Source organism: Coffea arabica, chromosome 2e, assembly GCF_036785885.1.
Source record: "Coffea arabica cultivar ET-39 chromosome 2e, Coffea Arabica ET-39 HiFi, whole genome shotgun sequence".
NCBI lineage: Eukaryota > Viridiplantae > Streptophyta > Magnoliopsida > Gentianales > Rubiaceae > Coffea > Coffea arabica.
The window spans coordinates 72,346,108-72,361,248 of NC_092313.1; positions in this window are offsets into that span (position 1 = coordinate 72,346,108).

Here is a 15,141-nt window from a genome sequence, read left to right on the forward strand (position 1 = left end):
TTCTTAAACAATTTAGGAAATCATAAGGTGTATCAGAGTTTCAAACTTTTTAGTCCTGAATTTTTCTTCCTTGTACACTTCAAATCCTATGTTTAATCCAACATCTTTACTTATCTAGTTTGGTTCTTCCGATCTGTTTGTATATGCTTGTAGATTTAATGAATGATGATGTTTTTATCCAAAAAAAAAAAAAAAAAAAATCAAATAAAATTTTCAATTTTAATTTTTTAGGATCTAAATCTTTATTTCCTTTCCTTTCCTTTCTTTTCTGTTTTCTTTAACTTTCTCCTCATTGTCTTTCTTAAACTCAGGCTTTATCTGTTCCCCCACCCCAGACGCCCTGCTCCTTTCCTCCCTTTTGTTGCCCCACCTCATTGCTTCCCCCGCTTCCTCCAGCCCCCACCCCACAGTCCCAACACACCAGCTGCTGTGATTACAGCAAATCCAAGACTGGGGAAGTTGACCTTTGTAAATTGCTGGGGACAAGTGGGCTTATATTCATTTGAAATAATTGATGTATAGAAATCTCTGACCATCAGGGGGGGGGGGGGGGGGGGGGGGGGGGCGGGAAGGCCAGGGGATTGTTACCCTTATACGCATATCCATGCACCAAATGAATAAATGTAACGTTCTTACCTTTCTGTTCTTTGAAATGTAGGTTTACATCTACAACTCGTTAAAAATTTAATAAAAAAAATTCTCACATACAGAAGTCAAAATTCGTGTACATAAAAAACATCCTAATCCTATAATTCAGTGTCACTAAGGATGCGTTTGATAAAATCGAACTCTGAAATCTGAAATTTTAATCTGTTAAGTTAGTGAACCGGTAAGTATTGCAATATTAAACACGTCTTGATTATCAAACACGTCTGAACATATTAAAATTTCAACTATAAATCACACCTTCATGCATAAAATTAATTTCATTTAATTAAAATTGTAGCCTAAATTACTAGAGCCATGCAAATATTAAAATAAACTAAATCTACTGAATAAAAAAAAAAAAAAAGAACCTTCGTTTATGATTTTGTTACAATGTTCTAATAGCATTTCTCCCTATGTCCCCTGTTAATTATGCAATAATACTCAGAATAAGGAAGGTATTGCAATTTTTGTGCCCATTTTTTACTCGGAAAAAAAAAACTGTTGCAACCTTAGATCATGAGGAATTATCACCAGATCATACGAATTGGACATGCATAAATACTACTCCACTATATATAACCTCTACCCGCCGCAACACGGCCCTGGGGATGTGCAGGAGGGAAGGTGGTGGGGTAACACGGGGAAGAGCAGTGACGGAGCCAGGATTTTTTTTTTGGGGGGGCCAAAATTTTTTCCTAATAAAATTATCTTAATTATTATGTTCAAAATAATTTTCTTCTATTTAAATATATAACATCTAAAACTATCAAATATTAAATTTAATTATATAGGCATGTCTATTCATAAATATACCGTAGAGTTATAACAAAAATTAACAAAAAAGATATCCTTTGATTAAATATCTTATAACATCACAAACCATCCAATTTGCACATTATGAGAAGATGCTCTCCAATATGTCACCTATGCAATATATATATATATATAACCTTGTAATATAAATGTAACTATTTTCAATTAAAAAAAGATAAAAGTTATGTTAGCATACTTTGAAATTTCAACATCTTTTCTTAGAAGTAAATTGAGCTCTAAGCTCTTTCATAAAACTAAATTCATCTATGATTGAATCACTGCTAAATTTTTCAGCAACCTTCTTTTCTATATACACAGTTAGACAATCATTCAAGAAATTATCTTCCATCTTGTTTTGGAGCTTTGTCTTGATTATTTTCATAATTGAAAATGCCCGCTCTGAAGTTGCAGTTGATATAGGAAGAGTAAGAACAAGTCGAATCAATCTATCAATAACATGATATATCACTGATTTTCTTGTCTTCACCAAGCCTTGACATAACTCATTAATACCAGATAATTCTTGCAATTCAGGATGATTTGGAATGTCGAGCTCAAAATGTTGAAGTTCTATTCTTAGACGTACTAGTTCTTGCTCCATAAAATCATTTGGATAGAACTTCTCTGCAAGTTTACAAATATCATCAATCTTGAACAGCATAAATCCATTGCTAGGATCTAAAGTAGTGCTCAAAATAAGCAATTCCACGGTATGATCATTAAACCTGCTATGTAACTCTTGCAATTGATAATCAATTGTTGCAAGAAATATATCCACTCGATAATAATGCCCCACACTAATCTCATCATGATGACTTCGAGATCTACCACGTCTTGCAATATATTGAGCATTCATACATGGGATATCAATTTGATGTTGCTCACAAAATAATTTAACTTTCACCAAGAAATTATCCCATCCCGAATCTCGAAAAGTCTTCAGTAGCTTTGTTGTGCTTGAGACAAGATGCATTGCATTCAAAATATCTTGAGATTTATGTTGTAATGCTATATAAAGAAGATGAGTAATTTCCATAATATCTTTCATAAGATGCAAAGTGAAAACAAACTTAAAGGATAACAACTGATTCAAAGCAAAATTTGCATCTCCACGTTAAGAGTATGAACCTCCATCTACTGCAATGTTACTTAAAACCACACAAGTAGCATTGAACATTTTCAGTAAACTAGAAATAGAATCCAAATGAGAACCCCAACGAGTATCTCCAGTTCGTTTTAAAGTGCCAATTTGATTAAGCTCCCTTCCAGTTTCAAGTTCACCATTAGCAATCTTAGTAGCAACTTCAATTGCTTGAGCCTCCTTTAATTCATCATTACGTTTGTTAGATGCAGTAACAATGTTGATAATGAAAACTAAATTGGAGAAGAATTGGTGAACAGAAGCTACTTCTCTAGAAACTGCAACTAAAGCAAGTTGAAGCCTATGAGCCAAACAATGAATGTAATAGGCATATGGACATTCATGGCAAATTAAAGCTTGCAGGCCATTCCATTCAAAGATGACTAATATATATATATATATATATATATATATATATATATATATATCAACTCTCATAATATAAACTAAAATTGAAAAAATTTAGGGGGGGCCAATTTTATTTTACACACATATTTACATATTATGAATTAAAATTCTCAAAACTTAGGGGGGGCCATGGCCCCCCTCTGCCCCCCTTGGCTCCGTCATTGTACATAAATTTGAGCCCATCTGGTGACCAAGGAACAATTATGGTATAGTAGCTAGTACGTCTGTACGTGGTGGATGAAAACTTGAATGGGATATGCATCGATGAATTCTCTTTGAAATTGATGAACAAGAATGGACTATTTTGTATCTCAATCCTTGCTCCACATCATGATTGTTTTCCATTGCTTTCACATGAACTCCTGATCCAACGTCTTATTGTTTTTTATTTCTTTCTTTGGACAACCAGAAACTAAAGTTAAATTGTGGGAAAAAAAGATTAAATTTGTATTTTTCAAAAGTTCAAACGCTTGATAATTTTACCACGTTCCCTTCGGCTTCTCAACCTATATTCGGAGAATCTATATATATATATATATATATATATATATATATATATATATATATATATATGAAAATAGTTATTTTAATCAGAATTATTTTTCACTCTTATGTGACATGCCAAATTGAAGAGAATTAACGAGTTACAGGTCATTTGGGTTTTACCTATATTGAATATTATATTATATGTTTAAAAATTATCCCTAATTTTAAAATAACTTTAAAAATAATTAATCTTTTCTTAATGATATCTAAAATAACTTTAAAAAATAACTAATCTTATCTTAATGCTTTCTATGTAATTATTACATAGAACTATAGTAAAATCTTTTTCAAATCACAATTATTAAAATCTTACATATTCCATAATTTACTTCCTTTCACCACCATATCATTGATTAGTATTCAAATTGTTCATCATCTCTTCCCTTAATTTTGAATTAACTTAGTACAAAAAAGAAAATTAACTGTTACACCGACAAATTTACTAATATTGTTGGAAACTAAATATTTATTGATGAAAAAACTGGATTGTTGGATCTTTTTTACTTAATTAAATATGGATATATAGTTCTAGGTTTATGGTCATTATAAAAATTTAAATTATCTAAAAGAATGTTTATAAAAAATGAATATCTACCAAGTTTTTGATATGGAATACATTATTTGACATATACTATCATATTATAATGAACGTATGTTAACAAATTTTTAAAAATTAGTAAATAATTGAACATTTAAAATACATTAATTTTTAAAGTTAATATGAATGAACATATAGGATTGTTGTTAATTTTCATATTTAAATTATTCATATTGGTATAAATTCACAATAAATAAGAAAAGAGACATGGGCAAAATTCTAGTTTTATAGTTAATGAACTTCTCCTATGAATTCTACCACAAAATTTTTTTTTTAGCATTCGGGGCTAAAACAATCTTGGACCTTAAACATCCGGCCCAGTGGAAGTTTAGTTGGCACTTCTAAGGACCCCATCTCAAACATCAGATTCAACCAAATCCTGTTTTTTCTGAATTTCCTAAGGCCCCTTTATAAGATTCATTTAATTCTGATACAGGATTGTAAGATTTTCCCATCTCAATGCTCCAGAAGGGCACTGGAGAACCAAATTTACCAAAAAAAGAAAAAAAAGGGTACAAGATAATCAAATAAGAGTTAAATTTTTCCAAAATAGTAAGCAACTGCTGTTCATGGACCAGCTTGCAGTTCAATCATTAGTGGCTCTTAAATGTGTAAAACTCTTGAGGGATGTCTCGGTTCTGTTCTCTAACAAGACTAGAAAAATTAGCTTCTTAGATTGGCTAGGATGGTTTCGGGGTAGTTTAGTTAGGTCTTGAGGTCGTGTGTTCGAATCATCTCTTTATCGCTTGTGTATATTTAAGGGACAGGGTGCACAAGCGTAGGAAGATTAGTCTGACAAAGTTGGAATACTTCCTGTGTTAAACAAAAAAAAAACTTTGAAAAATTGAAATGTACCACGCAAGGACGACGCTGCTCCTAGTCATGCCTGCCTATGAACATGTATCAAAGACAGGGAACATCCCGTACGTTTAAATTTCCGCTAGATATGTACGTTTTCAAGAGATCATTCTAATCACAGCCTGTTGACCTTGGCTAAAAGGTCAAAAAAGGGGGTAAATTAAAATACTTATTTAGCTTCTACAAAAAAGCAAGGTAAAGCAAAACCTTTTAGGTGTGGGTTGGATTGAAGAAAAGGAAAGACACGAGTAAAAAAAAAAAAAAAAAAGAAAGAAAGGAGAGTAGAAAGAAACAGGTTCTACTTTTGATCTTGTTTGGACTGAGGAAGGAAAAGATCAAGTGTTAGTTAACTGGAAACAAATAAGAAAAAGAAAACAGTCTATTAAAAATGTTTAAATTATTTTTATTAAGGGTCTGTTTGGTTGGAAGTAAAATGTTTTCCTTGGAAAAATATTTTCTGTGGAAGTAATTTTCCATGAAAATCATTTCCCTTTCATCATTTTCAGGTGTTTGGTTAGCTTATTGAAAATATTTTCTTACTTCATTTTTCTGGTGTTTGTTTAACTTTTGAAATATTTTCACTTTTATCTCTATCTTTACTTTCTACACATTATAACTACATACTTCTTCCCATGCAAAATAAGAAAATTTATCTCATTGTTTAACTTTAAAAAATCTTGGAGAAATGTATATATGAATAAAAAATATCTCCTTAAGCAATAAACAAATTGCTGGTCATTTAGTGTCAAATATCAATCACATGCAATGCTTATTGTGACATATATCTTGCACTTTCACTACTGAAAGTTTCTCTAGAAAAGAATGTCCCTATTATACATAATTAATTACTAGCATAGGATGAGCAGGATGAGGTTTTTTTTTATTTTGAATATACTAGGGGGAGGGTTGGGTGGTACGGGGGAGAGAGTGTAAGAAAGAGATCTTGGATTCGAATCCTCCTATTTACACTTTAAAAAAAAAAATATTACAAGATGTTTTCAATAAGTTTGGAACATACTACAGGCGGAATGCATGCATTTCGGAAAACAACTTCAGTAAGTTTGGAAGGGAAGTTGTTTTCCATAAGATGAGTGAAAATATTTTACATAGGAAAATGTTTTCAGTAACTTTTGTGCAACCAAACACGGGAAATTAGGAAAATATTTTCCTGGAAAACATTTTCACCCGAAACAAACGGACCCTAAATGCGGTTCCTTTTCCTTTGTTTTCCCGCTTACTTTTAGAAAGAAAACAAAGTAATTAGATCCTTTTCCTCTCTATCCTTTTCTCTCCCTCATCCAAAATCAATCCAAGTAATTTTATAAATAATAATAATAATAAATCCCTCTAATTCCTCTCTCTTACTTTTCCTCCCATTCCCTCAATCCAAATGATGTCTAAAAGTTGAAATATGTAATAAATATTTGATTTTAGAATTGGAAGGAGGGAAAAGTTTTTTTTTTTTTAATTCTATGCTCTAGCGGGTCAACTATAAAGTTTAAACATTATCATCCATCCCCTAAATTGCATAAATCTTTGCCTACCAAATTTAAACTTAAACTTTTACAAACAACTAAACGCGAGACCTTCCTCTCAGCATACTCAAATAGAGGAATCAGACGAAAATAGTAGAATTTTTTGTTAGAGTAATAAATTCTACACGTAAATTTCAAATAATAAGAAAATATAAAAAATTCATATATATATATATATCTAATACCATAAAATGGACATAAAATCTACAAATCAATTAGAAGCGTACTACAGTCAAGGTTTGTAAAATCGGGATCCTACGTAGGATCGATTTTAGTTTCACAGGATCGGATCGTAGGATCGGATCGTAGAATCGTAAGATCCTACCAAAAGCTCTTAATTGCAATTAAAGGTTGCAATTCTTTGATAAATTACAAATATACCACAAATATTTTCATTTATTTGCAAAATGGAGCTTCGTATTTCACAAATTTACAAAAAAATGTAGGATCGTACGATCCTACCGATCCTACGATCCTACACGATCCTGCACGATCCTGCACGATCCTACACGATCCTGCTACGATTCTATGCGATCCTGCAAAAATTAATATGATTTGCGACTCTGCATACGATCCGGATCGATTTTGGTTATCCGGATCGTAGGATCGTACGATCCTACGATCCGGATCGCGATTTTGACAACTATGACTACAGTTTAAACATATCCCCACGTACGATCCTACGATCCGGATCGCGATTTTGACAACTATGACTACAGTTTAAACATATCCCCACGCCTAATTTCTGATCACTTATATATGTATTGTTTTAAGTACTATCAGTGTACTGTTTGGCACTTGTTTTTGCAGAGCGTTTCCTGTGCAAGCTTTCTTGAAAAATTGGTGAGTTCAAATTCGGTGCGGACAAAAAATTAGGTAGTATATCTCATGTCAATAGAGCTATTTGAAGTGGATTCAGAAGCCTTCCCGCCATTTGTATGGGTAGTGGTGGGCTGGAGAAAGCCAGCCTTTGACAAGGACAAGGTTTGTTTTTTAGTGTCTTTTTGAATGCCTTTTCGGCCTGAATTTGAATTTCTTCTTCGAGTGCCCCCCCGTTCACCGGCTGATTAAACGCAAATAAATGAACAACCATTAATTATTATTTAGAGCCAAAAAAAAAAAAAGTGTAAATCCCAAGGTGCAATCATTAGCAGTAGTTTAATTACTCGACAACTTTTGTGATGTGTAGTAGTCAGTATGGAGACGAGCAGGAACGGTCATCAGAAGGACCGTCCTGAACAGTTAATGGGTGCCTGAGCATTAGGTATCTTTTTAATTTGTTGATTTGTCCAACCACCTCATGCGAAATCCCAATTACTGCTGCTGGTTTTGTATACTATTCCTCCCAAGTAGAGTATTTGCCAATTCATTCTTGAGCCCTAAATCGTTTTCTTTTTTTTGTTCTTTTTAAGGTTTATGTATCTTACTTTCTTCGCTTAATCATTTTATTGGTTTTTCCTTTTCTAAGATTTAGGTTACTCAAAATATTTACTTATTAATTGGTTTTACATCAATTGGAAGAAAAAAGAATAAGCAAATAATAGATTCGTATCATCGTCTTCTTCAGACTTCCAGCATATTGTTCATAGCACCCAGGATTTTGTATAAACCTGGCAAGAGCCATGAATGTGTGACTTGCGGAGTTATGCTAATTGGGTCGGAAAAAGCAGCCTGTAGAAAAGTGGTCCTTGAATCAGATTCTCTAACAAGCATCTTACTGGTGAGAGATGGAAACTGCAATAGTCCTCACTTCAATCTTGTCAAGCAGATTAGAAACTTGAGGTGCCTGGGGTAATTTCCTGATGATCGGTGCGGCCCGCTCTCCTCGGGGTTGGTAGGATTAGTCAGGATGAGATCCGGACACCTTCCAATTGAAAAAAAAAAAAAAAAAGAGATTAGAAACTTGAAGGATAAGAATTTGGAGTGTAAGATCCAACATGTTTGGAGGGAAGGAAATACATGTATACCGGACTGTTTGGCCAAACTCAGCTTGAAATGCATCCCAGGAGTGCAATATTACGAGGAACCTTATAAATCAAAATTGTTTGATAAAAAATTTATATATTTTTTAATTATGTAACGAACAAAATTTATATACAAATAATTTATCTTAATCATTTTTAAATTACACACACATTGAATGTGCTCTTAACCACTAATGCTTATAAAAAGCTTCACCATCGACAAAATGAGTTCAAATCTTGAGCCCGTCATGTAGAAGAATACCTAAATTGCAAGGCCAACCATGTATGTCATGCATGGAGCATGTGACACACGATCCTTGGATGCAGGCTTTGGCTCCAAGCCCAAGCAATGAAGAATTCCTCAACCACGATCACACAAATACAAGAATGCAAGGCATGTATGCAGTTCGTGTCCATTTGCTTTGCTATTTTTTGAAGTTTTTATACAAAAAAATATACTATAACACTTTTATATACGTAATGTAAAAAAATGATTGAAAAATATATTTATAAAATAAAAAAAAAATATGATAATCCAAACAAGTCACTTAAATCTTTCAAGTTTAAACCCTTAGAGCCAATTGGTCAATTAAAATTTCAAATCTCTAGCATTAATTTTGCAATAGGAATTTGTTTTCCACAATCATTGAACCCTAGTTTGTTTATGGAGATGCTAGTATTTGATACCACTACATCTTTTTGCCCAAAAGTACCATACTTTTATGCTCATTTGCTCTAGTTCATTTTCTTTTTTTTGACAACCTTTTCTTGGTCATTTTATGCTTATTTCACATGAAATGCATTCTGGCATAGTATCTTTTTCTAAAAAGGAGCATCTAAGAAATCAATCACACCAAACAAAACACCACTTTACAACAAGGATAAAAGCACAATTTTTATACTACAATATACCATGTGATTTTGGTCATTAACAACAAACCCTACATCAAAATTGCACATTAGTCTGCTCTTACATTACTCGTTCAAACCCAAAAATAACGCCAAAAAAAGGGGGGGCAAAAAAATTCACTTCATTGACAAAACTACCCTCGTCCTCGACCGAATCCAACGCAAACCCTGATTCGCCTCTACTCTACAGTCTTAGCCTATTCCATACTGCACCGTAGCACGTTCCCACGTGCTAACCACGTGAGATGAGCTACGCCATCATCTCTTCCACCGCAGTGCCCAACAAAACACGCTCAACAGAAATAAACGCCGGAATTTCCGCACCCAGCAGCCGCAGCAGCAGCTCGCCGGAGATCTCATTTTCCGGCAGTCCCGCCTTCCTCGCAAGGAGAAGGTTATGCTACATCTATATTAAAATTAATGAAAAGTACCAGCATACGGGAGTCTACTGAATAGGAGTTTAGATAGTGCAGCCGCAGAAGAGGAAGAAGAAGCAGAGCATGGAGACGAGCGCCACGGACTCGAAGGCGGTGACGAAGGACCACAGAACATTGTCAATGATCGAGAAATCCGGCATCCAGAAGCGCGGGGACCACCGATTAGGTGCTAAAGCCGAGAACCTGAAGCCGTGGAGGCCCCAGTTAGGCGTCAAGTACGATGCGAAAAGCCTCGGCCATCGCATAAACGACGTTGGTAGTGATAAGCTCTCATCCAACCACCGGAAAGCTGACGTCACGGAGGCCATGATTAATAAATGGAGAATCTTTCTCCCCCCCAAGATCTGCAGCTTCTACAGGGTAGTAGGAGCAGAGAAATGTGGAATGTGGGAGAATACCTTTTTGGGAAAGAGGGGGGGGCGGGTTTATATTTATATTTGTGAGGGGGCAATTTTGATTTTTGAAAATGGAGGATAAGGGGTGGGGATAGAATATGTTGCGTTGTTGGATGGGCCTAGGGGCGAGTGATGTGGACCGTTCGATTCGTTTAGTCCTTTAGATTGATGAATGGGGGGACCTCAATGCGGTAATTTGGGATGAATGGGATCTATGGGTTCAGTGCGCATCTGACATAAGAAGTTGAAGGTGTTGATTTATTTAATTATCAGCATGTGATGCTTGTTTCCAAGCAAATTTCATTTTGTATTTTAATATATATATATATATATATATAATCTCAGAGTCTTCAAAAGTAGGGTTCAAGAAGGAACTAAACTATTAGTAATACTTCAATCCATTTTGGTTTGATAAATGAACCAAATTTTGCAAGAGTTTTTGTTCAATTAGCTTAAAATGTGAAATTTATGTATACAAAATTTATCTTATTTAAACTTGACTTGATAAACCTCATTTGAATTTGGTTTAAGAATAAACGGGTTGAGTTTGAAAACATTTTTTTAGGTTTGTTGAAATAAATAAATAAGTTTGAACACTATAGTCTTCCATTTTCAATTTGATTAAATTCGCTTAAACCCTTAATCAAAACTCTATCACTATAGTTAACGGGGGGATGATGAGTTAATGTGGAAAATTTACCAGATTATTATCATCTGACAGGAAAATGCTATTGTTGAACATATATGCATTTTTCTTGTATGCATAAGTTTGATTATGATTGATTGTTTTCCATAGGTTTGATGATAGGGTTTTCATGTAGAAATTATCAAATTGAAGTCTGTTTATGACCAGTCATGTCAAGAATTACAGATAGACATTCTCCACTTTGTTAATCTCAAAATTTGGAACATATTCGATTGGAAAAGGTAGACAACAAAAAAATTTTATTTTTTTTTTATATAAAAAGCAAATTTCATTAACAAATTGTTGAATATTTTACAGATACAATAAATTCGAAAAATTATGAACATATCTGAAAAATACAAAAGATCTTTATAATGATGCCTATACAAAAGCGTGAAAACTCGATCAAAATCTCATGAGATGTGGATTTCAAAATTCTAATAGACATGTTATAGTCCGTTGAAATTTCAATTTGTGTTTGATACTGCGAAAAGAAAAAGGGAAAAAAAAGATATTCGGCTAAAAATGTTGTATATATTTTTTTTTGGATTCTTTTTCAAGTTAAAAGGATATACAATTTTCAATACTCAATAGTAACAAAAAAAAAAAGCAAAAAGAAAAGGTTGTCATTGTCTCCAAAATTGGATTAATAATTTGCATTTAGATACTACTTTACTTTTCTCCATGTAATCTAGGTAACCAACCCCTCATAAACTAATGTTTGCCGGGCAATCACAAGAGCAAGTGATCAACAACATGTGAAAGACAAGAAAAAAAAAAAAAAAAAGTGGTGTTTCCATCCTTTTCCATTTGGAAAAGTAAGATGGTCCTCTGATTAAAAAAATCAAATACTGCAATATGAACATACAATAAAAGTCAAGCCAAAATCCCATTACTTCCAATTCCATTTCTTTATTTGCAGTCTAGTCTTCCAAAAAACTTGGCCCTTAAGTTGCACTGGATAATACTTTGTTCATGCTCACTCATGGCTAATTAATATATGTCATGTCACTTTCTTCTCCTCCTCCTCCTTGATAGTAAAAGCAATTCCTAGTATGAATTAGACATGAACAACACCACTAGCTAGCTCATAAATATTGGCACATCTTGGTACACGGCAGATTAATTTACACCATCGAATTTTTTTCTCGTTTCCTTTGCTAGTTAGCCATGTGTTAGAAAAGCTCTTAGTGTATATTGATTGCTAAACTAGTGTCCAACTACATGGGACAAGTGCCCTTGCGATGATGAGACAGAAGCTGAATTCTGCCCAATTAGTGGCATCAATACAAACAAGGAAAGTAAAGCAACGAGGAAGCTTCTCTATGTTGCCCTTGATGTTACGCTCTGCCTTGTTTCTATTGCATTTTTCTGAAAAAAGAAAATTTGGACTTTTTTTCAGAATATTTCCTTCAAAAAGAAAATATATATATATTACATTTCAAAGAAAAAAGTTATAGTTTCTTCTTTTATTCTTTTGCAAAAAAAAAAAAAAAAAAAAAAAAAATCTCAAAAAGTGTAATCCAAACAAGTCAGTTTTTCGATCAAAATTTGTTCACGTTACTTTCTTGTGAAGATATTAATTTATGTCATTTTGAAAACACATATATTCTTCTTTTTTTTTCGTGTAAGTAGGAGGTTTTGAATCGAGATTTTCCATTCACACTCCTTCCTCTTGTATCAGCCAACATATCCCTCCTCTCAACACATATAATTTAAGGTGTGTTTGAGAAAACTGAAATATGAAGTTTGATTCCATTAAATTATTGAATTGTTAAGTACTAGATCTAATACATTTGAATGTATGTCACATTAAATGATAAGTTATTCACTTATCACTTATATTTTGGAGTAAGTTTTGCCTAGAAAATTCAGTGTCACTAAATTAATTCAAATGTTCTATTTTCAGTTATCAAACGCGTATAAATATATTAAAATTTGAACTCATTAAATTTAAGTATTGAATTGAATTATCAAATAATGACATACTAGCAAGTTAGCACTCAAATAAGATGGGATTGGGGTGCCTAATCTAATTAAAGCAAATGGATGATCCTTCATTTACCTACTAAAAATGGTATTTTATAATTATCTTTAATATCAAAACATTTCATAAGTCAACGATCAAAAGTTTAGGTCTTGTGCAAAATTTCAGATCAGATCACCAGCTTGTACTTCACTACTCAATCAAGCAATTACATATTTTCAGCAGTATACTAAATTTTTTTTTTAGTGTAAGCATCTCTTTTTTCAACACTAGCTGATGTGCATGTATGGCAAATGCCTTCAGGGATGAGCTTTCAAACACGAGAAAAGCATCTTATCAAGCTGCTCCAAAACAACCATGATTTGAATTCCTCAAGCACAGAAAAATAATTAATAATTCAACCGGTAACCACCATCCTCCCCAAATAAACTGATGTGACAATTAAAATCATAAATACGATCGTATGATTAGGAGCAAATTAATTTACTCATGCAAATGTTGTTGGGCCTTTTTTCGGTGAGACTACTGGAGCAACGAATCTTCTGTCTCATTTTCTGTATTGTTCTCTATTTTATTTTATAGTATATTACTATTTTTCTTTCATAAACATCATATTTTAGTTCTTTTTTATTTTTTTAAAATATAATAACTATTAATTGAGTAAAAAATAAATACAATAGTATCAAAAAATAATATATAATAGAAAAATAAAAAATACAACAGAAAATTCTTCAAAAATCTCTGCTCCGTTTGGATTAGTTGTTTTTTGGGGTGTTTTTAAAAAATTTTACTGTAGCAGAGTTTTTAGAGTATATTTTGGAATATTTAAGAGTAGTAGAGTTTTTAAAATATATTTTGGAATATTTTTTAAACATTAAATAAAATTTAGACTGCTTTTTAAAGTACCTTTTAGAGTACTTTTTAAAAATTTTTATAGTATTTGAAAAACTAGTTTTTGAAAAAATGAAGGATCCAAAAAATGAAGGATTCAAAAACTAGTATTTGAATTTGTTAAATTTTGTGTATTGTTCAATCAATTGTTATTGGATTTTAAGAAAATAAAAAGAATTAAAATATGATAGTTATGAAAGAAAAATAACAATATAATAAAAAATAGTATGACAGAAGATTTGTTGCAGAAAACTAAAACTCTCTCGGAAACACGAAATGCTTTGCCTAGAAGTCTGGTTGATTTAAAACTTAGGACGTGTTTGGTACTGTGTGAAATATCTTCTTGCAGAAAGTATCTTCCATGAATTTTTTTCCCAAGAAAATAACCATTTTTCCATTTATTTTCATGTGTTTGGTTTACTAATGGCTTGGAAAGAATTTCCCCAAAACCGTAAGGCCCGCCTACTTCATTTTCGGTCTTCATCATGTCCATAGAGCCAATTAACTAGTGGGGAACATGTTTTATGAATCAAACAGCAACACCATATGCAAGCGGGAAAAATTCATTTTTTATCATTAAACTTTGAGTTAAGGACATATTTCGTTCTCAAACTTTTAGATGCACTACATTTAGTATTTCACCCATATTTAGTCCAAAAACGGTAAAATATTCAATTTGAAAGGAGAAGGCTGACGTAGCTGTTGATTTTTGATTGAAAAGTTGTTTTTACTTAACGGTCACGTGCTAAATACGTGACTTTCTCCATCCAAATTAATCAATTTATCATTTTTGAACTAAATGTGATAAAAAAATTAATTCATATACTAAATGTGATGTGTCTAAAAGTTTGGAAATGAAATGTGTCCTTAATTCAAAATTTAAGGACGAAAAGTGGATTTTTCCCGTGCAACCGAACTGCAATGTTGGAACTTTCTTCTATAGAGCCCACCACCTCTCCATGCCCCATTTCATGAATTATGAAGTCTATCTGCTCACCTCTTAAAAGTAGAACCGTAGTTCTAAATAGAGAGCTTAGAGACTTCAAGATCCAATTTTAACAATCAAATCTAATCAAGCATGAAAATCAAGGGGAATTTGAGATAGGGTTTCTCTAACAAGTGTCCTAAGAGCAATCTAGAATGAAAATCTGATGTTGGTGGACTCTAGAGTCCTGAGCCACCAGAAAATAACTTCAGTAACTTAATTAAGGAAGTTGTTTTACATTGCAATGGAGAAAATATTTTACCACAAAATATATTTTCACCAGTTATGGAAAATGTTTTCAGGGAAAAAATTTTCATTCGAAACAAACACAGCCTTAGATA